Source organism: Castor canadensis, chromosome 1 (genome assembly GCF_047511655.1).
Source record: "Castor canadensis chromosome 1, mCasCan1.hap1v2, whole genome shotgun sequence".
Taxonomy (NCBI): Eukaryota; Metazoa; Chordata; class Mammalia; order Rodentia; family Castoridae; genus Castor; species Castor canadensis.
Genome location: NC_133386.1, coordinates 70,479,684 through 70,503,224, shown reverse-complemented (window position 1 = coordinate 70,503,224; position 23,541 = coordinate 70,479,684). Strand labels below are relative to the sequence as shown.

At 33.8% G+C, this 23,541-nt stretch overlaps 1 long non-coding RNA gene across 2 annotated transcripts in view; it reads right to left on the bottom strand.

Annotated features, from left to right (window-relative positions):
* The window catches only part of LOC141420759 (uncharacterized), a 161,277-nt gene that overhangs the window by 110,801 nt on the left and 26,935 nt on the right, over nt 1-23,541 (bottom strand). For both annotated transcript variants that reach the window (XR_012445329.1, XR_012445332.1), the window contains exon 2: nt 277-310. This is a non-coding gene — a long non-coding RNA (uncharacterized lncRNA). The remainder of the gene's footprint in view (nt 1-276; nt 311-23,541) is intronic.

Here is a 23,541-nt window from a genome sequence, read left to right as displayed (position 1 = left end):
CTTGGAGACATGACTCAAGTGATAGAGTGCTGCCTAGCAAGTGTGAAGCCCTGAGTTCAAACCCCAATACTGCCAAAAATAAACAATAAAAAGAATGTTCAAAAGGCCTGGCATGGCATGGCGTGCACCTATAACCACACTGCTTAGGAGATGGAGGTAGAGGATCACAGTTCAAGGCTGGCTCTGGGAAAAGTGACCTTGTGACTCAATCTGAAAAATAAACTAAAAGCAAAAGGACAGGGGTGTGGCTCAAGTGCTAAGGGCTAGTGTACTTACCTAGCAAGTGTGAATCTTTGTTCAATCTTCAGTACTGAAAGAAGAAAAGACACAGAATGTTTAAAATCTAGATATTTACATGAAAAAATCATGTACTAAGTATGCATAGCCTATCTATCTACCTGTAATCTATCACCTATGTGCAGATACTGGGTAGATGGTGTTATGGGCTGATTTATGTCCCCACCCCCAACTTCATATATTAAAGTCCTGGTCCCCAGTACCATAGAGTATTTATAAATCTATCATTAAGAAAAATATTTAAAAGACCTTTTTTTTTTAAAGAAGAGGACTTTAAATAGGTATACCTGTATATAATGTATGTGTGTGTGTGTGTGTGTGTGTGTGTGTGTGTATGTATAAGATCACATATATAGTTATGTATACAGTTATCTTATAAGTCTAGCTTCCACATATGAGGGAAACATATGGAAGGGCTGTAATCCAAAGGGACCTGTGTCTTTCAAAGAAGAGAGAAGGACATACACAAATACTGAAGGATGACCACATGAAGAAAGACAGAGGACCATATGCAAATCCAGGAGAGAGTGTTTAGAAAACTTTGGTGTCAGACTTTTATCCTACAGAATTATAAGAGATGTTTCCATTGTTTAATCTAACACTGAGTCTGTGGTGCTATGCTATCACAGTCTAAGAACTAATTAATACACGTATTTATCTCCTGAGTTTTTTCTCTTAGTAATCTGTGTTTTCTATTTATTTCTCACACAAACATATCATTTATATAATTCAAATGCATGATGAATAAAAACTTAAAAATGCTAAGGTATGTTAGATGTGAAACTCTGGACGACTGCAAATTACTCTCTGTAATAATTCTGTTAAGAATTTAAGATAAAACATTAAATTTTATTCAGTTGTTTGCATGCAATTTGCCTAGAAAATAACTCTTCTGTTTTTTACTAATTTTGTCATTTCCTACTTCAAATGGCATCAAACAACATCTCAATTTAAAAACTGAATCATTGTAACCATAAGTGGGGTGCCAGTTTTAAAAATATTTTTAAAAATATTAGTATGTATTAGTTGTATAGGGGGTATTCATTGTAACATTTACATATGTGCTTGCAATATATCTTAATTAGTTTACCTCTTCCATCTTTCACCTTTCCCCTCTAAACCCCCTCTTAAGGACAATTTTAACAGGTTTCATTATTCTATTTTCATACTTTTATACAAAATATACCCACCACATTTGTCTTCCTTAACTCTCTCCATTTACCCTCCCTCCTCCCAGATGGTACTCATCCCAACCAGAACCCATTTTACCTTCCTGTCCTTCATTTTGTCAAGTGTATATTGATTGTTCAAAGGGGTTTTGCCTTGATATTTTCATATGCATATAGCATATGTAATCAAATTAGCCCCCTATATTACTTACTCCTTCTGGAGTCTATACCCTATAAGTTAGGGTACAATAGCACCACTTGCACACCTATATTTATTACAGCAATATTCACAAGGGCATGCTTTGAAGACAGCCCAGATGCCCTACAATTGATGAATGAGCTAAGAAAATGTATTGTATATTCACAATGGAGTATATTCAGTTATAAAGAAGAAAAACTATGTTGTTTGAAGGTAAATAGATTGAACCAGAGATCTTCATGTTAAGCAAAGTAAACCAGGCTCAGAACAAAGGTCACATGTTTTCCCTCATATGTGGAAGCTAGACCTATAAGATAAATGTACAAATAACCATATATGTAAGCTTATACTCACACACACACATGCATATATGTATGGACACATATTCACAAAAATATATATTTATAGAGTACAAAAGTACATGATTGTAATAGTGGGTCTGTCTGAGGGGAATACAGGAAAGCAGAAGAGGAAAAGAGAAGGATATAGACTGAATAATATTGAAATACATTGCATCTGCATTTTAGATGCACTGTTTCTAGTCAGTGGGGGCTCTGTGTTCTGGAACTTTCTATGCCCTGTAGCATTTAGTAGAATTCTAGACATGAAATAATTCTTCATAAATACTTTCTCACTGATTTATTTAAAAATGTGAATGCAAAACTGCTTCTCAGTAATTCCCTATGCCTCAGTACTTTACTAACTGACACATGTCTGCATGGTGGTGGACACACCTACAAATCTTCAGGTTGTTGATTGCAAGAAGCTACCTACCTATCAAAACAGAATCAGGGATATGCAGTTTCCCCTTAAAAGTGAATAAAACTCAGAGAATACCGAGTCAGAGAATTGCCCTGGTAATGTCAACATCAGAGGTGTGATGTTAGAGAAGAGAACATGGTGTTGACAGTCACATTGTATCTAGCGTAGTCATTTATCAAAAGTTTGGATAGTTTTCTGCATAGTGTACTTTTGAAAATCTGAAGTCATTTTCTCTTGTGAACACAACTGATTCTCCCTAACCCCTGTATGAATGTTAACATTTAAAAGAAATATACTTTCATTTATAAAGGAGGACTATGTAAGTAAATACATATATATATATAATTTTAAATATTAAAAAATTATGAAGTGCTTCATTGATGTTTTAAATATTTCTTGAAATATTTCAAAATATGTCAAGAAAAAGTTCTTTTGTCATTTAGTTGTTTATTTTAACTTAAAGTCCTTGATAACATTTTGTCATTATTTAGTATCTACTATTTTTTTCCCCTGGGTATTGTATACTTGATTTAGTTAATTGTATAGAATATTATTTCAACTTTATGCATGTTATATTAAACCCCATGAAAGTTTACTTCTAGAAAAATGCAGTGTTACACATTTTGCTCTCTATATATCATAGGCAGAAGGGAAGATAATGTATCCTTTTTACAGAATATCAAACTTTCCAATCATTTATTTCTCAAAAAACCCAATTAACATTTGGAGTATCATTATGAGAAAAAGACAAGAATTTGTGCTTTCTTCTAAGGGTTTTATGTGGAAGAATTTACTTAAAATCACATAACAGGTATAGCATCTATCAACCAACACCATATTCTTCTGACATGGCTCTGAGGAGTGTTGAGTTCCTTTGCATATCCTGTTCTTTGTCTTAACGATTGTTCCTGGTTGCACCTCAGCCAGCCGACCTGTGCTGGCCAGACAAACCTCTCCCTCTCCATTTTACAGAAATCACGTCTGGCACTTGTTCCTGACTGTCTTCCACACATCCTCCTGGACTGATTTTACTCTCCTAACTTCAGCTTGACATATTTTTATCTACTCACAAACAGTGAGTTCTCTGAATTCACAAAAACTGAGAGCTTTTGCTGTAAGTACTACAAAAAAACGTAGAAATATAATAAATTCTATAAGTCTAATCTAGTCTCTCAAACCCCATATGCATGTTATGATTAAAAAGGAATGATCCTTTATTTATCAAGGAGGAGGAATACAAAGTGTATAAATATAATTCAAATTCTAAATACTGGAAATTTTCAGAGAAGGAATTATTGAAGATGTATAATAAGGAAAACATTCACAGTTTTAACTAGTAGTGGAACATCAAAGTACATCTATATTTAGTTCAGATGTATACATGTTGAAACATATGAAAGTTCATATGAAAGTATCATTATTTAAATTTATAAGCAGTTATCAATTTTCATAATTTTAATGAAATTTTTGCATTAAGGTTTGGTTTTAATCACTCTAGCTGAGGATGACAAACATTAAAGAAAAAATTTTAAATTGAAAACCATTTTATTCAAACTTTAAAAATCTAAAAAGTATAGTAATTATACCTAATTAAACTTTCAAATGAAGTTTTAAATAAGTTTGTAATATTACACTTTTGAGGTTATTGAAGTTCAAAGCTGCACTGAGAAGGTACATTTTGGATTTCAAAATTCTTTGTTAAAAATAGATTTGTATAAAAACCTAAACAAAGAGAAATGGGTTACATTATACATTTTCTACCTACCTATTGTATTCCCTATTCTTCAAGAACTGATTAAAATGTTACTTGCCTTCCATCCAGAAACAGTATCCTAAAGAGTTAAAGGGAGCAGCATCAGGTCATTGAGTAGTTCCTGAAGGAAGAGATTCTCTGGGCTGTTACCCCATTTATGTTCTCCCTACCTAAATTAAGTGAGTCAATAAGAATTATGGACTGGATGGTTTTTATCATGGTGCCTAAAATACCTAATAACTACTTTGATCAAAGTTGCACAGTCCATAAACACCTGCTTAGAATGGCAGCATCAGGCACTTCTTTTGTATAAACCATGGCTTTTATCTATAATAGTGGGGCCCTGTTCCAAGGGTAGATATCCTCTGAGGAAGAACCCACCCTGCATTGGCCTTGAGCTCTCGTGGTCTGTGCTGGTCCTTTCCTGCTTTGTTACTCACCACAGAGAAGGGAAGCATGGCAGGTAATTCTAGGGCAAGAAGCGTTTGCTGTTAGCATTGTTTGGGAGTCAATAAAAAGTGGATGATTGATCAGTGTTGACTTGCAAAGGAAAACCAATTGCTCATTTCTCTTGGTAGACTTTTTGCATGCACAAGACAATTATTATGGTTCTGATCACAAGTTATTTTTTTGACTTTTGGGTTTGAATGTTTTCTTGGTCTATCTATTGTTCTTGCTTTGAAAATGTTAGGTGCCATGTTTAATTCTCACAGATATTTCACCCAGCCAGTGACCTTTTCTCAAATATTCATAAACCTGTACCTTGCTTGTAAAGGTTTATATAATTTCATAAACCTGGAGCTTCATCCCTTTTTGTCTATTTTGAGAGAAGAAAATAACCCTTGCTTTTGGAAAATAGTAACTTGGACTCGTACATAGTAGTAAGGACCTATGGAGAACTGTCAAATAGGTAAGGAAGGAACGACGATGAAAGATATTGGTAACATAATTTTATATTAGGTATTATGAATAGTCTGGTAATATTTAGAAAATGTTTTGTTAGTCCAACACAGAGTTATGAATTTTTAAAAACACTTTATTACTGGTTATTTATAATGTCTACATTAATTGGTTTTACTTTTTTCTCTAATTACTATGGGGAAAACTTAATTTTGCTAAGTTAAATTGCTTTGAAAATACTTTAAATATATAAAAAGAGATTTCAGAATCTCCTTCTTTTTCATTTATTAAACTTACTCCAGTCAATATTAAATTCCATTTCATACTCAGTACAATTTTTCCACCCATCATAGGATCAATGCACTTAGAATTAAGCTAGGACTGTTGTCTACTTTTTTCTCTTTTCTTTCCATTTTAGTAGCTTGGATGATAGAGAGATCTCGGCCAGAGTCTGGGTCATTTCCTTTTTTGGACCAAACTTAAGAGTACATGGTTACTATGTACAAGAACCTGGATTCAAGAATCTTAGGTAGTACAGAGATAAGGAAAGTGGATCCAGAAATCTTATTTAAACAAATATATGTTGGTGTAGGAATTATCCTTAATATCCACTCCAGGTTGCCCTTGGTCTATCTAATGCTACTGGTCCACAGAAAAGATTATGTAATTTCCTCAAAGAAATGGTCATGTCATCCCAGCTGTTCTATCACAAGAGAAAATTCCACAGAGAGAAGAAGTATAGATGTTTTTGGTTCTTCCAGAAATCATGGAAAAAACAATTTTTAAAAAGCTCTCTATATAGTTTTGAAGTTATGTTGTTTTGTTTAATAGGCCTCTGTTTGCCTTCCTTTGCTGGGAGGACAAGGTACTATGAGGTTCTGTTCTGTGTTATATACTGGTTGGGGATAGTGGAAAGTAGTTTTATGTATGTTTTGCTTCCCAGGCTTATTATTCTATGGTCTTTTCACACCCTACTGTCATGGATTTCCCCATGTGGCTTCTGGTTTTCAGAACTCTACAGACTGAAGGAAAGTTTTAATCCATGTTTATTACATGTGTGAATTAAAGGCCTACACAAAATTGCCTTCCCTAAAGCCAACAGAAAAGAAAAACATGCTTTTTATTATCCTCTGTGCTATTCAAAATATTGTATGCATTACCATAAGTTTTAAAAATGTGTTTGTATCTAGGCAATGGCTTGACCTTAATGAACCTAACTGATCCATTATTACTACTTTTGAGATAGCTACACCATCATTCACTCCTTGTCCAACCAGAAGCTAGGTTTTGTTCTAAAATATTATCAGAATAGTGTTTGACATTATGTAAACAAAAATAGCTATAAAGTTGAGATTAATAGCAATGCATGCATCAGGGGGTGGAGGGAAGTGGTGTGCCAGGAGAGTAGTAAGGAAAATCTCAAAAGTGGTTAATTTTGGGAATCATTGTTTTGCATATGAGGAGAATGGGAAGGAGAAAATAATGGAAGGTTTAGGAGACTTATTTTTCTTCATTTAAGTGTCAGAGAGTCAGGCACCTATGTTTCAGGCCTATAGAATTGTGGTGGATTGCAGTGTGCTAGGTTTCTTGAAGTAGATTATAAATGATGTATATATGCATACTGCACAACCCCACATGGAAGAAAGGAAATACTGGAGCTGTAGAGGAGAGGTGAGAGGGTGCTACATATTTAATGATGTGAATTTTCTTGAGAAGATCTGTCCTTTTCTTTAAAGAATTATGAAGAGAAACAAGCAAGTACCCCAAAACATGAATTGGGGGAATCTCTGAAGAAATAAATTTCAAAAGAAAGAAAAGGAAATCTATTTTGAAGACAGATAAAGAAAGTAAGGATGAAAATTATTTACTTCAAATCCAGATTACAGTTACAGAAAGCTGTGAGACAAAGTTAAAAATGAAACAGAAGATATGACTTTAATGAAACAGAAATCTACACAGGAAGAACAAGCAGTGACAACATTCCAAAGTGATAAGATTGAGAAGGAAGTAGCTAAAAGAAAGATTATAAGAATGAAAATGTTCAATAGTCACCTGAACTGTTTGTTAGAATCACTAAATAGGAAGCCAAGTGTGGCGGTCATACCTGTAATCCCAACACTCACTTGGGAGGCTGAAGTAGGAGGATTGAGAATTCCAAACCAACCTGTGTTACATAGTGATTCTTTGTCTTGACAAGCAAACAACAACAACAAAAGAATCACTAAACAACATAAATGAAGTAGAAAAATTATGCAAACAATTCAGAGAGTAAGGTTGAGAAGCTTTATCAGAAGCGTAAGAAAAATAAGTGGGTCAAAATGACAAAGAATTTGAAAAAATAATAAAGATGAACTTCAAAAGAATAATTGTTATTCCTAAAGAAGAAAGAATAGTTGTAATAATAACCAAAATTAAAGGCATAATTAATTTTCAAACATGCATATAGTCCTTAAATTAATGAGATTATGAACTGGGTGCCAGTGGTGCATGTCTGTAATCTTGGCTGTTTGGGAGACTGAGATTGATTGGGAGGATTGCAGTTCCAGGTCAGCCCTGGCAAAAAAGTTCCCAAGACCACATCCCAACAGAAAAAGCTGGGTGTGGTGGTATGCATTTGTTGTTTCAGTGATCATGGGAAGCTTAAAATAGGAGTTTTTTTTTTTTCTTTGTCCAGGTTATCCTGGGCAAAAGACCATATCTCCAAAGTAATCAGAGCTAAAAGGACTGGATGTGTAGCTCAGGAAATACAGCTCCTGCCTACCAAGCACAAAACCTGAATTCTAAAATAATAATATTGTACAACTGGATTCTATATGTGGTTCAGGAAAAAATATTTCAACACTAACATATTTTTGAAAAACTCTGAAAATAACAGGTTTATAAAATAGCATTTGGTTACAAATAGAAGAGAATAACCCATTTCAAAGGAGAAAGAAGTGAAAGGAAGAAATAAAGAAAGACATAAGGGAGGAAGAAAGGAAGGACGAAAGAAAGGGGGAGAAAGAAGAAGAGAATGAAGAAAATATATAAGTGGAAAGAAAGGAAGATTTGAATCAGAATTTTCTGTAACACTGATCAAAGAAAAAATTGAGAAACCATTTACTAAGACTCAATATAAAAAACTGGGGCCAATGCATTTTGTAAACTAGCTAGTTTATTTTTAAACCTCCAGACAAACATTTATTTTTCAGAAAAGTAAGAGATAACATCCACTATTACCACCTTAGTGTGCATTGGTCCTCTTAACCAAATACCAAAAGTAGACAGCTGAAAGAAAGATCAGAACTTTATTTTGCACAGTTCTGGAGGCTGAGAAGCCCAAGATCCTGGGGCAGACTGATTCAGTTCCTTGGTGAGTGGACATCGACTTTCTCATTGTGTCTTCACATGATGGAAAGACAGAGAAAGTTTATGTTGGTCTTTCTTCCTCTTCTAAGGTCACTAATCCCAGCACAAGGTCCCACCTTCATGACCTCATCTAAACCTAATTACCTTCAGCAGGCCCTACCTCCATCTACACACTGACATTGGTAGGTCAGTTTTCCTCTTGATTCCCTTCAACATCACTTTTTCCCTGTCTACATGATTTTGGCTACATAACAAAATAAATTCCACATTCCCCCCACTTTCAACCAAATTCTGCCCCTGTGTCACTCATATGGCAGAATCTTGGAAAATCTTTTTTATGTATAACGTCTCCAAGATTCTTCTTCCCATATCCTCTTCAACTCATCTTAACATGCCAAAGAAAATGTTTTTAATTGATGAAACCACACATTTCTAAATACAGTGGTCATTTCTGTATCTTCACTGAACTATCAGGAGCACATGATATAGTTCATCAGTTTCTTTCTTGTACATCTTAGTTTCCAGGACATGATACTGTTCAAGTTTAAAACTTACATTTCTGGATCCATCTTCCTAGTCTTTTTTACCACTTTTCTTTTCATCATAAATTCTAAACATAGAAGAATATCAATTCCCTTTTCTCTATTCTCTGTACTTATTTCATAAGCAATTTCACCAAATTATATGCTAATGCCTCCCATTAGCTTAACATGTTCCTCTGAATAAAAGACTCATTTGTCCAAAGCCCACTTGACATCTCTATGTGATGTCTTATAGGGATCATAAATGTAATATATTTAACCCTGAGTTCCTGTTATCCTCCCATCCCATATCTGAATTTTCTGAAAATGTCCTATTTTACAATTGTTTAGACTAAAAAGTAATCGCTTTTGATTACTTTTTTTTTTCCAGTACTGGAGGTTGAACTCAGGGTCTTGCACTTGATGGACAATCACTCTACCACTTGATTCATGCATATACTACATCCTACCAGCAGCTGGTCCTATAAGTTTTATCATTAATTCCTATTGAGAATCTGAGTAATGCATTCCATTAGCACTACTGCCATTCTTAAGCAAGTCATATTTATTACCTAGAAAATAGAAATAGTATATTAACTGTCTCATAGATTATGTATTTTCCTAGTTACAGTTTATTTCCAACATAGTAGATAGTGTAATCATGATAAACTTTAGATCTCATAACCTGCTGCTAACAACACTCCAATAGCTTTCCATCTCACTCAGAATAAAAACAGACTTTTCTTTGGTGTCACTGGGGTCTGAACTCAGGGCCTAAATATTACCACATATGGAAAATCTTTTTCAAAACATTGAAAGAAATAACTGTCCTAGTTCTCTCAGCTCTAACTCAAATAACATCTTCTCATTGAGGCTTTTCTTGGGGTCATCCAAGATAAATATTTATATTTACACACATATGTGTCTATGTAGATAGAAAGATATAAGTAGATAGATAGATCAATTGATCGATTAATAGATGGATAGATAGATGACAGATAGATTAGATAGATAGATAGATAGATAGATAGATAGATGATAGTTAAATAGACTTGTGATCTGAGCAAAGATTTCTTCCATTTGCTTCCACTTAGTGGTTTTGCCGGAGATGGTACATTGTGTTGATCAGTCATTTTTGCTGAAAAATACCTGAGAAACAACTTAAAAAGAGGAAAGATTTGTTTTGGTTCAGCATTTCAAAAGTTTTAATCTAAGGCTGAACAAATCTGTAGCTTTGGGACAGAGACAAGGCAGAAAATGAAGCTCTTAGACCTTGTGGTGGAGTAGGCTGCTTTCCTCATGGCAGCTAGGAAACAGAAAACAAGGCAGGAAGGGGACAGGGACAAGATACTCTTTAAAGCCACACTTCTCCAATAAGCCCATCAAATTATGAATCCATCAATGGGTCAATCTGATGATGAAGTCAGAACCCTCATGATACAATCATTTTTCAATGACTGGATCCACCAGCTGAAGACCAAGCTGATGGGGCCTTTGGGAAACTCTTCTGATCCAAACTCTAATATGCAAATGTATTCACAAAAACCAACTGTATTTCAGGGATTTTATGAACTAGCACAGCAACTACTAAAAAGTAAATCTATAGGATTGATCCAAAATGGCGACTGCGACACAGACTCAGACTGCGTGAGCTCCGTGAGTCAGGGACCTTGCTGAGACACTGGAGATGCACTTGGCTGAGGTAAAGCACAAGAGAGAGCTGAAACTTCGGCACCCTGAACCCCTAGCCTGTGGAAGGCTTCTCCATGCCACAATACACTGAAAGAACAAGTGGGCCCAGGCCACTGCCATCTACCAGGCCTCCACCCCACAGGCTCCCACCTGGCTTGCCAGGCTCCCACCCCACAGAGCAGCCAGGCCTCTGCCCCATGGGCTTGTTGGCCTCAGCCTCACAGAACAGCCAGGCTGCCACCCTGCAACCCACCCACCAGCCCACCGGCCTGCCAGGCCACCACCATGGTGGCCCACCAGGCCACTGCCTGCCCACTGGTCCTCCAGCACTGGCCCCTGTCCACCACAGGAAGGTTCCAACACCACCAGATGCTGGCTCCAAACCTGCCTAGGAGATGCAGACAAACAGCAAACAGGACTGGATGCAAAACAAGCATGACTGAGGGGAAAAGGCTGGAAGAAGATCTACCAAGCCAGTGGCTCCCAAAAACAGGAAAAGGTAGCAATACTTATCTCAGACAAAGTTGACTTCAAACTTACATTGATCAAACAAGATAAAGAAGGACACTCCATACTAATAAAAGGGGAAATACACCAAAAGGAAATAACAATTATCAACTTATATGCACCCAACGTCAATGCACCTAATTTCATCAAACATACTCTGAAGGACCAGAAACATATATAGATTCCAACACAATGGTAGTGGGAGACTTAAATAACTCCCTATCACCAATAGATAGGTCATCCAAACAAAAAATCAATAAAGAAGTTCTAGAACTAAATCATACCATAGATCAAATAGACCTAGCTGATATCTATAGAATATTTCATCCAACTTCTGCACAATATACATTCTTCTCAGCAGCTCATGGAACCTTCTCCAAAATTGATCATATCTTAGGGTGCAAAGAAAACCTCAGCAAATATAAGAATATAGAAATAATCTCATGAATTCTATCTGATCATAATGCATTAAAACTAGAAATCAACAAAAAAAACAACAGTAAAAATCATGCAAATAATTGCAAGCTGAACAACACATTGCTCAATGATCAATGGGTCACTGATGAAATTAAAGAGGAAATTAAAAGTTCCTGGAAGTTAATGAAAATGAAAACATGACCTACCGGAACCTATGGGACACAGCAAAGGGAGCCCTAAGAGGAAAGTTTTTAGCCATGACTGCATATATTAAAAGTTCAGAAAGATCGCAAATCAATGACCTAATGCTACAGCTCAAACTCCTAGAAAAACAAGAACAAGCAAATCCCAAAACTAGCAGGAGAGAAATAATAAAAATAAAGGCTGAAATCAATGAGATAGAAACAAAAGAAAAAAACCCATGCAAAGAATTAATGAAACAAAAAGCTGGTTCTTTGAAAAAATAAATAAGATTGACAGACCCCAGGCAAACCTGACTAAAATGAGGAGAGAAAAGACCCAAATCAGTAAAATCAGAAAAGCAAAAGGGGAGATAACTACAAACAGCATGGAAATCCAGGAAATCATCAGAGTCTATTTTGAGAACCTATATTTTAATAAATCTGAAAATCTTGAAGAAATGGACAGAATTCTAGATACTTACAACCATCCAAAACTGAACCAAGCAGATATTAATCACCTAAATAGATGTATAACACAAAATGAAATTGAAGTAGCAATAAAGAATCTCCAAAAAAAGAAAAGTTCAGGATATTTTCCTCAATTGACCAATATATAGTTTTGTTTTATATGTGTTTCTGTTCATATACATCTATTTAATATACATATATATATATATATATATATAGTTGAATCATTAACATTGAACTTAGACAATAGTACTATCACTCATGACTTACGGAAGTTTATCTAAGGCACACATGCTTCCACAAGACATATCACAGATTTTTTCTTATAGAAACGTTAGACAGCTTTTCAACATTATGATTAGGAATCATTTATAAACAGAAAAATCACCAACAAAAAGCCCAAACTTGTTAAAAATGTGACACTAAATAGACTTAGAAAAAGACACTTAACTTACAGTGTGAGAAGTAAAATAGGAAATCAGGATTACCTTGTTCAATCTCAGTTGAGAACATAGTATCGGACAACTCAAACTTTTGCCATTTTATGTACATCCTTGATTGACCATGGAAGGGCTATAAGTGTTGCTAGTGGAATTTCAAATACCCCATTTTAAGAAGGTGATGATTCACAAATATGGAATCCATGAATAATGAGGAATGAGGATAGACTATTACTGAGCAATGTAAAATGACTCTCAATTCTGCACTCAGAGATGTCACATTGGTAGCTTTAAGTTCGTTATGGTAGGAGTACATATGCTTTAAAATTGATAAATACTATGTTAATTTGCCAAATCATATTTTGTCTATAGCTTTGAGTCTATACAATCAATGAAACAGTACATAAAGCTTTCACTTATAGTCATCTGTCAATTTTGTTGGTATATATGCTTCTACTGTGACCAATTTAAATATATCAATATAGATTATCACATCATGGAATGCAGAGTTGGGAGACATTTTACATTATTCAGTATCTCATCCTTATATGGTCAATCCTCATTATTTATAGACTGCATATAGACAAACCCTCTTATTCCTTAAAATGAGGATTTGTAACTCCAACAGCAATGCTTATAGCCCTTCATGATCATTCAGGGAAATGTATAAAATGACAGAAAGTTTTACTTGCCTGATACTAATGTTCCCAGCTCAGGTTGGACACACAATACCAATATTAATGTCAATACACACCCAAAATAGATGTCAGGGAGTAGAGAATGCCTCCTGAGTGGTCCCTTCAAAGTCCTTCTTACATTGCTTAAAGTAGAAGAATTAGACTTTCTACTCCTCTCTTAGAAGAAGGGGAGGGAAAAATTGAATTTATTGGAGTTATATGTTAACAAATATAGAAAATGCACAATAGATATAAGCAATATTCATAACTCTAAGCTAATGAATAAATTTATAGGGGAAATACTAATATACATCAAAGCATGTTGTGTTTTTAGCCATTATACTGTGAATAATACCAAAAAACAAAACTAAGACAGTTTTCCAGTATTTGAAAACTATTATTCAAACAGCAAAGAAGTAATTAATGTCATTAAGGAGTGAAGTTATAGCATGTATCTTTGTTATTATATTTTTATCTTATTTCTCAATGTGGACAAAAGTGTCATTTAACATCCATTTCATATCTGCACTAATCTATCCAGTGTAATGATAGGTCGGCTTATGGTTGAAAAATTCAGGAAAAGTCAGTGAAAGAAGAGATGTCAGTGAATGCTCTGGTTATATGGAATATATTACATAAATATTGCATATTTCATGATTATTTGGAGCTGTCTCAAATATGTCCACTTTACCAATGTAATATATATTAAATTTATATGTGAACAAGGCAAACATTTTATCCTCAGAGAGCTGAATATTATATTACATTTATCAGCATGCCACCACTGACAACCCACTGTCAGTTTAGCCATCCAATGCACTGTACTGTCTATTGAGTTGCCTCACCTTGTCAAGAGTGAGGTGACACTCTTTTAAAAGAGAGATCTCTTTTAAAATGAACCCAGCTGCTTCCCCATGTGGCCTACATATAAGCCATGGGAAACACAATTTCTGCTCTGATATCAGTGGAAAAATAGCTCTTTCCAAATATATTCTTCTCTCCTCAAAGATGGTTTCCAGGCTTATAAACCAGCTGTTCGTCCTTTAGATTTTCCAGGCATAAATCAGACATCAGTCAAATATGCAACTCAAAGAGATGATGGGGAATAGAGCTGCTTTCTGAGTGGTCTCTTCGATCTCCTTACATGGCTTGAAGTGGAGGGCTAGCTAGCACCTTTCACTCCTTTCTTATAAGAATTGGAGCAAAAATTGAATTTATTTGAGTTATACAATAATAGAGAAAATGCTCAACATATTACAAACACTATGCATAACTCGAAGCAATTAAAATAGAAATAATTACATAATGATTTAATGAAATAATAATAATAATTACATAATGATTTATGAAAGTGAAATTGGCTTATAAAAGTTGCATCAATCAATAAATAATGATATATAATTCACCTTTGAGAAAGCCTTCAGGGCTAAATTGTCCTACATGCAAGCAATCTCACCTTCAAAATAATTGCTATGCTGCAAACTCATCCAGAGGACAGAAAATCATAGCAAATTAGTTGCTGTTTTATGAAACTTTAAAAAGTTTGATATTAAAACCTATGAAAACTCAGAAAGTAAAATTATAAAATTTAGAGGAACTCTAAATAAAATATAGCAAATTAATCCAATAAACTCTTAAAAGAATTCCACCAGATAAAAGACAGTCTCTTGAACAAAACGGCTAGAAAAATTGGATACATACACATAAGCATGTAGAAAACTGAAACTAGATCCATGTCTTTCACCCTGTACAGATATCAATTCAAAGTGGATCAAAGATCTTAATATAATGCATGAAACTATGAAGCTAGTGAAGGAAAAAGTGGGGAATACACTGGAACATACAGGCATAAGCAATAGCTTCCTAAACAGAACTCCAGTGCCTCAGCAACTAAGAAAAAAGATTGACAAATGAGACTACATGAAACTAAAAAGTTTCTGCACAGTAAAAGAAACAGTTACCAGAACAAAGAGGCAGTCCAGAGAATGGGAGAATATCTTTGCCAGGTACATATCTGACAATGGATTAATAACCAGAATTTACAAGGAGCTCAAAAAACTAAACTCCCAAAGAATCAATAACTAAATGAAGAAATGGGCAAATGAGCTGAACAGAGATTTTGTCAATGGAAGAAGTACAAATGGTAAAAAACCACATGAAGAAATGCTTACCATCTATATCCATAAAGGAAATGCAAATCAAAACCACACTTACGTTTCAACTCACTGGTATTAGAATGGCTACCAGCAAGAACACAAATAACAACAAATCTGGGGAGGATATGGAGAAAAGGGGACCCTCATACACTGTTGGTGGGAATGTAAATTTGTACAGTTACTATGGAAAACAATATGGAGGCTCCTCATAAAACTAAAAGTAGAACAGCCATATGATCCAGCAATACAATGTCTAGGCATATACCTGAAGGAACGTAAGTCAGATTACAACAAAAATCCTTGCACACAAATGTTTGTTGCAGCGTTATTCACAATAGCCCCACTATGGAAGCAGTCCAAATGCCCTACAAATGATGACTGGATTAAGAAAATGTGGTATTTATATACAATGAAATTTATTCAGCCATAAAGAAGAATGAAATTTTGTCATTTTCAGGTAAATGGATGGAACTGGAGAACATCATTGTAAGTTAAGTTAGCCAGGTTCAGAAAGACAAAGTTTGAATATTTTTGTTTGTATGTGGAAGATATACACAAGTATTACCATATATACATATAAATATACACAAAACATGTTTCCAAAAGTAGAACTGTTAGAGGAGACTAAGAAAGAAGGGAAAGAAGAAAAGAATGATAAAGACTGAATAATAATGAAATCCCTCACATCTGTGTAGGAACAAGACACAGTGAAACACACTGAAATCTGTTAAATAATACAGGGTAGGGGGAAAGTGGGGAGGAAGAGCAGTGGAGGGGGTTAGACTGATTTAAGCACAATATATTTATAGGTGAACAACAAACAACAAAGGACAGGAATGTGAACAGGTCATGTTAGGGGGCAATAGTGGGAAGGGGAAGGTAAAGGAAGAGGGTAAGGAGGATGAATATGGTTGATGTACTTTCTACACATGTGTGAATATGGAACATTGACACCTGTTGAAGTAATTTTAAGAAAGGGAATGGGGTTAGAGGGACAATAATGGAGAGGATGAGTCAAACTAGGGCATAATGTATGTATATATAGAAATACACAATGAAATGCCTTTTATAATTATCATATACTAAAGGAAGTATTAAGGAAATGAATTTCAACACAATAAAGTAATGTTAAGTTGAGGACAGATAAGAATGGTAGTGATAATTATAGTATTGCTAATGACAGCTAAAATTTACTGAACATTTAAAGGGCTCGTACACTGTTTTAAGCATTTTATATAGATCAAATAATTTTAGTTCAAACAATTCATGGATGCTTCTATTATTTTAAAGATGAAAGAACTGAGTCCCACAGAAATGGAATAATCTGCTCAGACATACATCTAATAAGTGATGGAATTAGGATTTGAATACAAGCTCCAAAGTTATTCTTTCATACTGAGTGAATATGAAGATGTTTAAGACAAAGTACATCATCTTAATAAAAAAGATAAGTATTTTAATGTTAATTAAGTGAAAAGGCTTTGTAATCCATGACCTTTCAAAGTTAGACAAACATAAATCTGCTCTACCATGATTAAAATATTTTACCGTAAAAACGGTATGTTTCTTAACAGGGAAATTATAGGATGAGATTCAGGACAGAGTTGTCTTCCCATTTATAAAGATGCTTATGGAAATATGGCATAAAAGGGAAAGAAATCATTATGAATATTTCACAGGAAAAATGAAATATTGTTTAAAGGAATTGTGTTCATGTACTTAGAAAACTCAAATTAACTTCTGAAACAGGTATATAAATATAAATATATTTGTTGACAAGAACAATAATGGTCATGCTTTAATCACATATAGTAAATTGTAAGCATTTAGAAATAATAGCATTATGATAAAATAGTTGAGGCCTATGTAAAGAAAGCTGTGGTGATTTTCTTGAGTTGAGAGAAAAAGATATAAACAGATTTTCAAAATAAACAAAGGGAAACAGAATTTAAAAAATGAATTTAAAAACAGAATTTAAAAAACAGAATTAAAAAATTTAAAAATTTAAAAAACAGAATTTAAAAATTTAGAAAATGGATACAGGGTTTTTCTTATGATAAGGTAACCCCTTATATAGCCATAACAATTAAAGCCGTTGAAGTCAACAGAATCTAGTGGAATAGAAATGATAATACAGAAGAGGTCCAGGGAAAATCATTTTCAAGTTTAGTTTCCCCAAGGGTCATCTCTCGGTGTTACTTATATTACCCAGATTCTATAGTCCTATTTCTAGGTATTCTAATCAAGCCTGGCATTTACAAGTACCCAAGGTGATGCTGACACATATAGACTGTGCTATTTTGGTATGTGATAAAGCAAATATTACTAACAAAAATAAAGGAAACATGTTTCAATGATCTTGGTTAAGTTTTCCTATTAAAATGAAAAATCACATTCTCATATTACTGAAGATAAATACAAATAGCTTTTAAACTACATGTGAAGAAGAAAACAAAACTAATGCCAAAACATTAGCTTTTACAAACTTTTACAAAACATTAGCTTTTATAGACTTTTATAAAACATTACCTTTTATTAAGGTAACATACTTTGGAGCAGGGAAAGGCATGCAGTCAATTCAGAGGGTCATCATGGAATATTTAAAATTTTTAAGGGAAATATAGCAATATTCAACATTTATCAGGCATGGCTCAAATTCCTAACTTTTGGAGCAGACTTCTCTTCAGATTGAACGTTTAACTACTGGTTGCACTGAACATAGTTTCACTGATGTATATTATGTCATAATTTCCCTGAAAAAAGCAAACAGTATAAATTCAATATGTAACTAAAAGTTACATATTGATTCTAATATTTAAGAAGTTGTGCAATGCCCAGTATTCCATTGAAAACTGAAGTTATATGACGATGAAATATAGAAATAGGTAGAAAACCCAAAACATGAAAGTGTTTGATGTCCCCACTCCAGAGGAACTAATACAGAAACCTTAAAGCAACAGAGGTTATCATGAGAAGGGGATCAGGAACCAGTGTAAAGATAAGTTAGAGATGAATCAACATGGGTCATAACACGTGTACATGAAAGCAATGCTAGGAATATTTCTGTATAGCTATCCTCAACTCAACTAGCAAAAACGCTTTGTCTTCCTTATTATGCTTGTCTCTTTTCTTCAACAAAACTAGTGATAAAGGCAGAACACGACCTGCCTAGAACTGAGGGGGGAAAGGGGTAGAAAGTGGGGGAGGGTGGAAGAGGGGAGAAATGATCCAAATAATGTATGCACATGTGAATAAAAAAAAATAATAAAATTAAATTAAATTAAAAAATAAAAAAACTTTAGAAAAAAAAAGAAATGCTTTAAGTATTTGTGTATACTTTTAAACAACTATTACATTGTTAGTAAACTGTTAGAATCTAATTACTTAATAAAAATTTTCAATAAGTATTTCTTTCAGTATAGCAACACCATGAAAAAATTACCAAAATACTTAGGGATATGTAAAAAGAGAAAGGTTGGATATTTATGAATAGACAAATACATGTACTTATTTTAGCTGAACTTTGTGTGAGATAGTCCTAGCTAAGCAACAAAAATATCAATAATGATAATATTAATAATAAAACTAATATTAATGTATCTACTCCTATTATTTATGATCCTTTACTTAAAGTGCTATGTGAACTATCCTATTAATTTATCACAATGAGTTTTGGAGATAGTATTATTTTAATCTCTGTTGAGATTTAGAGTACAGTTGTCCCTTGGTATTCACAAGGCATTGGTCATAGGATTCTTGCAGATATCAAAATTCAAGTCCCTTATCTAAAATGGCCTAGTTTTTGCATGTAATCTCCATATATCCTCTTACTACTTATAATAACTAATTCAATGTAATTACTTTGTAAATAGTTATTATACTGTTTTACTGCATTGTTTAGGAATTATTGACAAGAAAAACAAGCATTAATGGAATTCTATGCAGCCATGAAGAAGAACGAAATGCTATCATTCGCTGGTAAATGGATGGAATTGGAGAACATCATTCTGAGTGAGGTTAGCCTGGCCCAAAAGACCAAAAATCATATGTTCTCCCTCATATGTGGACATTAGATCAAGGGCAAACACAACAAGGGGATTGGACTATGAGCACATGATAAAAGCGAGAGCACACAAGTAAGGGGTGAGGATAGGTAAGACACCTAAAAAACTAGCTAGCATTTGTTGCCCTTAACGCAGAGAAACTAAAGCAGATACCTTAAAAGCAACAGAGGCCAATAAGAAAAGGGGACCAGGAACTAGAGAAAAGGTTAGATCAAAAAGAATTAACCTAGAAGGTAACACCCATGCACAGGAAATCAATGTGAGTCAATGCCCTGTATAGCTATCCTTATCTCAACCAGCAAAACCCCTTGTTCCTTCCTATTATTGCTTATACTCTCTCTACAACAAAATTAGAAATAAGGGCAAAATAGTTTCCGCTGGGTATTGAGGAGGGGGAGAGGGAGGGGGCGGAGTGGGTGGTAAGGGAGGGGGTGGGGGCAGGGGGGAGAAATGAACCAAGCCTTGTATGCACATATGAATAATAAAAGAAAAATGAAAAAAAAAGAATTACTCAGAAAAACTAAAAAAAAATATTTAGTATAGTATTTAAAATTTTTTTTATTAGGATTTATTCATTATATGGGGATTCATAGTGACAATTCTAATTAGACTTATATTGTACATTGTTTACATTGCCCCTATCATCTCTCCCCCTCAACCCCTTCCCCATCTCACTTAAAGCAATTGCAAGAGTTTCTTAGTTCTGTTTCACACAGGTAAATGAAGTGCATCAACCATATACCCTCACCTTAATCTACTTCACTCACTTTCCCCCTCCCATTAGTATCCCCCCACACTGTACATATTTTACAGTCTTGGCTTTCATTATTAATATTTATAATGTGTTTTTTCAAATGGTTTTCATCCATCATTGGTCAGAAATGCAGATGTGGAACCAACAGATGGAGGGCTGACTATAAGTAAATTTTTGAAGTTAATAGCTTGGTATGAACAGTTGGTATAACAACCCAAGTACTAAACTATAGCACAAACCTACATGCAATGAAATATGACAAATTGTTAATAATAAAGTACTCTCACTGTATGTCTAAAAATAATAATTGAAAAAGGTCTGGAACCCATGTTTAGATAATTCATAAAGAAATTAAATCAGAGAAAAATGATATAAAAGATAAACAATTCTCACTAGTAATATAAAAATTTGAATTAAAACTCTAGTGACTACAATATGAAAGATGTAATTCCCATAATAGCAGCAACTGTACATTTTCAGTTGTTTGTTGTATATCAGTTATGAACAGGTATTAAAAAAATCCACATAAAGAGTTACTTATTTTATTACCAATTATTGAGTGAGTATGGAAGTATATCTGAGTTGGTTCTTAGATAAAACACAGAATGACATGAAAACATTCCTGTTCCTGGTGGCAATTAATAAGGAAAAATACCTATAATACTGCTAAGCACTGAGACAGGTGTCTCATACACCATCATGGTGGGAGAGAAAATAGATACAACCTTCCAGAAAACACTATGAGAGAGAAAACTAAAGACTTCACTTGGACACACTCTAGAATTTCACTTTGGGGAATTTTTCTTAACCAGTAATCAGAATGGCAATAAAAGATTTGCTTTCAGGAATTTTTATCAAAATCTTATTCATGAGAGGTTTATTAAAGCAAAACACTGAGAGCAGCTGAAGAGGAAGAAATTGTGACATTTTTCACCCATAATAAAGAAGAGAAAAGCATGTTTATCTATTTAATCAAATTTAAGGTGAAATATTAGCCTTCAGAAATGAAGATCCCAAGACCAAGAGATAGCTGTCCATTTTTATGCTTAGGTTTGATGAAAATGTACAATTTGTACAAATGTACTTGAATGAAAGAGTATGACTTATGTATGGTAATAGACTGAATGGGGAAAGCCAGCAAGGTCTGTCTGTTCAGTTGCTTGGTGTAGCAATCTTTCTCGTAGATAAAGAATGGGACCCCCCTTTGAATTTAGGTGTTAAGACCAGACAAAATAGTGCTGATGGTTTAGATATTTGTGTTTTTCTTCTAAGGGTTCATGTGTTACAAAGCTTGATCCTCAACATGGCTATGCTGAAAGAACCTTTTAGAAGGAGAGCCTAATGGAAGGTGATAAAGTGGGATTATCATTCTGGGAAGATAATAACGTAGTTCTTGAGGGACACTGGTTAGTTCTCATGAGTGGGTTGTTATATAAAGACCAAGACTAGCCCATCCTAGTCTCTGGCTTCCTGTTTCACCAGGTGATCTGTTATAAACTGTCATAACCAACAACAAAGATAATGTAATACAAATATGAATGAGAAATCAGTAGTGATTTAAAATTACTCTGTGGTAGTGAGTTAAATACAGTCTTCCTCCAGTACCTACTTGGGGCTGGTCCCAGGATCCCTTCAGATAACAAAATCATAGTTATTTAATTCCCTCATATAAAATGGCATCTATTTTTGTATAATCTACTCAGATCCTCTAATACACTCATCTCTAATATACCTAATATAATGTAAATATGATATAAGTAGTTTCCATACTGTGTTGTTTAGGGAATAATCAAATGCAAGAAAAATGTTAATATGTGTTGAATAGTTTTTTTTCAGAATAGTTTTGAGCAATAATTGATAAATTCTAAGGATATAGAAACCATGGATATGAAGGGCCTACTACATATAGTTTAAAGGGTTCAAAGGTTGTAAAAAAATAGTTTAAAAGCAAAAATGTCATTTCTTTTTTCTCTCTTTTGCAAAATCAGAGAACAGGAGGGCAGAACAAGTCCTGCCTCAGGGTTGATACCAATGGGAGGAGGGAGGATGTGGGGAAAAGGTGTAGGAGGATGAATATGGTACAAATACTATGTACACATGGATGTAAATGGAAAAAAGATGCCTGTTGAAACTATTTCAGGAATAGGGGAGGGGAATATTAAGGAGAATGGTGGAGGGAGTGAATTCAAGTGTAATATATTTGATACATTGTAAGAACTTTTGTAAATGTCACAATGTATCCGAACCCAGCACGATAATAAAAAACAATTAAAGATAATTATTTATTCAACATTTATTTAGTATTTACTATTTGTAAGGCATTGCATTAACCAGTAGCAAAAGTAATTAGAAAATTATTTCGGTCTACTCACAAGGACTAGATTATTATTTGATAGCTATCAACATTTTATCAAAGCACAGTTAATTGTACAGAGACAATGTTGGTTGGTTTCTAACCTGAGTGATATGTGATAGATTGTTCAATCATAAAAAAAAAAAACTGAGGAACAACATTCCTGAATACTTTTTGCACTAGGTGAAACCTTTATTGGATTTATGGGAAATTATATAAAAAGTACTATATTTCCTTAGGTTGTTTATGCTTTGTAATATAAGAGAAGTAGGGATAGAATAAGAAATTATTTAGTGAATAGAAATTACTTATAATATCTAAAACGTTGTTTGAAAAATTACTTAACCTTTGTTCTTTTCATGGGTATTAACAATCATGATTGAAAATTAAGGTGAAAAATGCTAGAACCAATTGGTATTACTGATAAACTGAGGCTTATTGTTTATTAAATCTTAATGTAATCATAAGATATATTCCCCCAAATTATTTTTTGAGGCAAGTGTATTATTGTTTGGATTATCGAGCATAAGGATCCTTCATGACTGAAGGATTTGGGAGGTAAATTATACCTCCCAAATTAACAAATAGTTCTATCAAAGGCTATGTAACATCTATCCATTTAACTCATCTTATTGAAATAAAATTATCTTCTATAAAAGTATATAACAGAAATAAATAGCTATGTTACACTTATAAAAGAAAAATGGTAAAACAGAAAATAGATTACAAAAGTAGGTATATTTATTAGAGGAGGCATATACCTCCTCTAATAAATATAGGTAATAATAATGAACATAAATGGTAAAAATATAAATATATAAACTATATATATGAATACAAAATAAAAAATAGTAACTATGAATAAGATTTTGAAAAAACTTT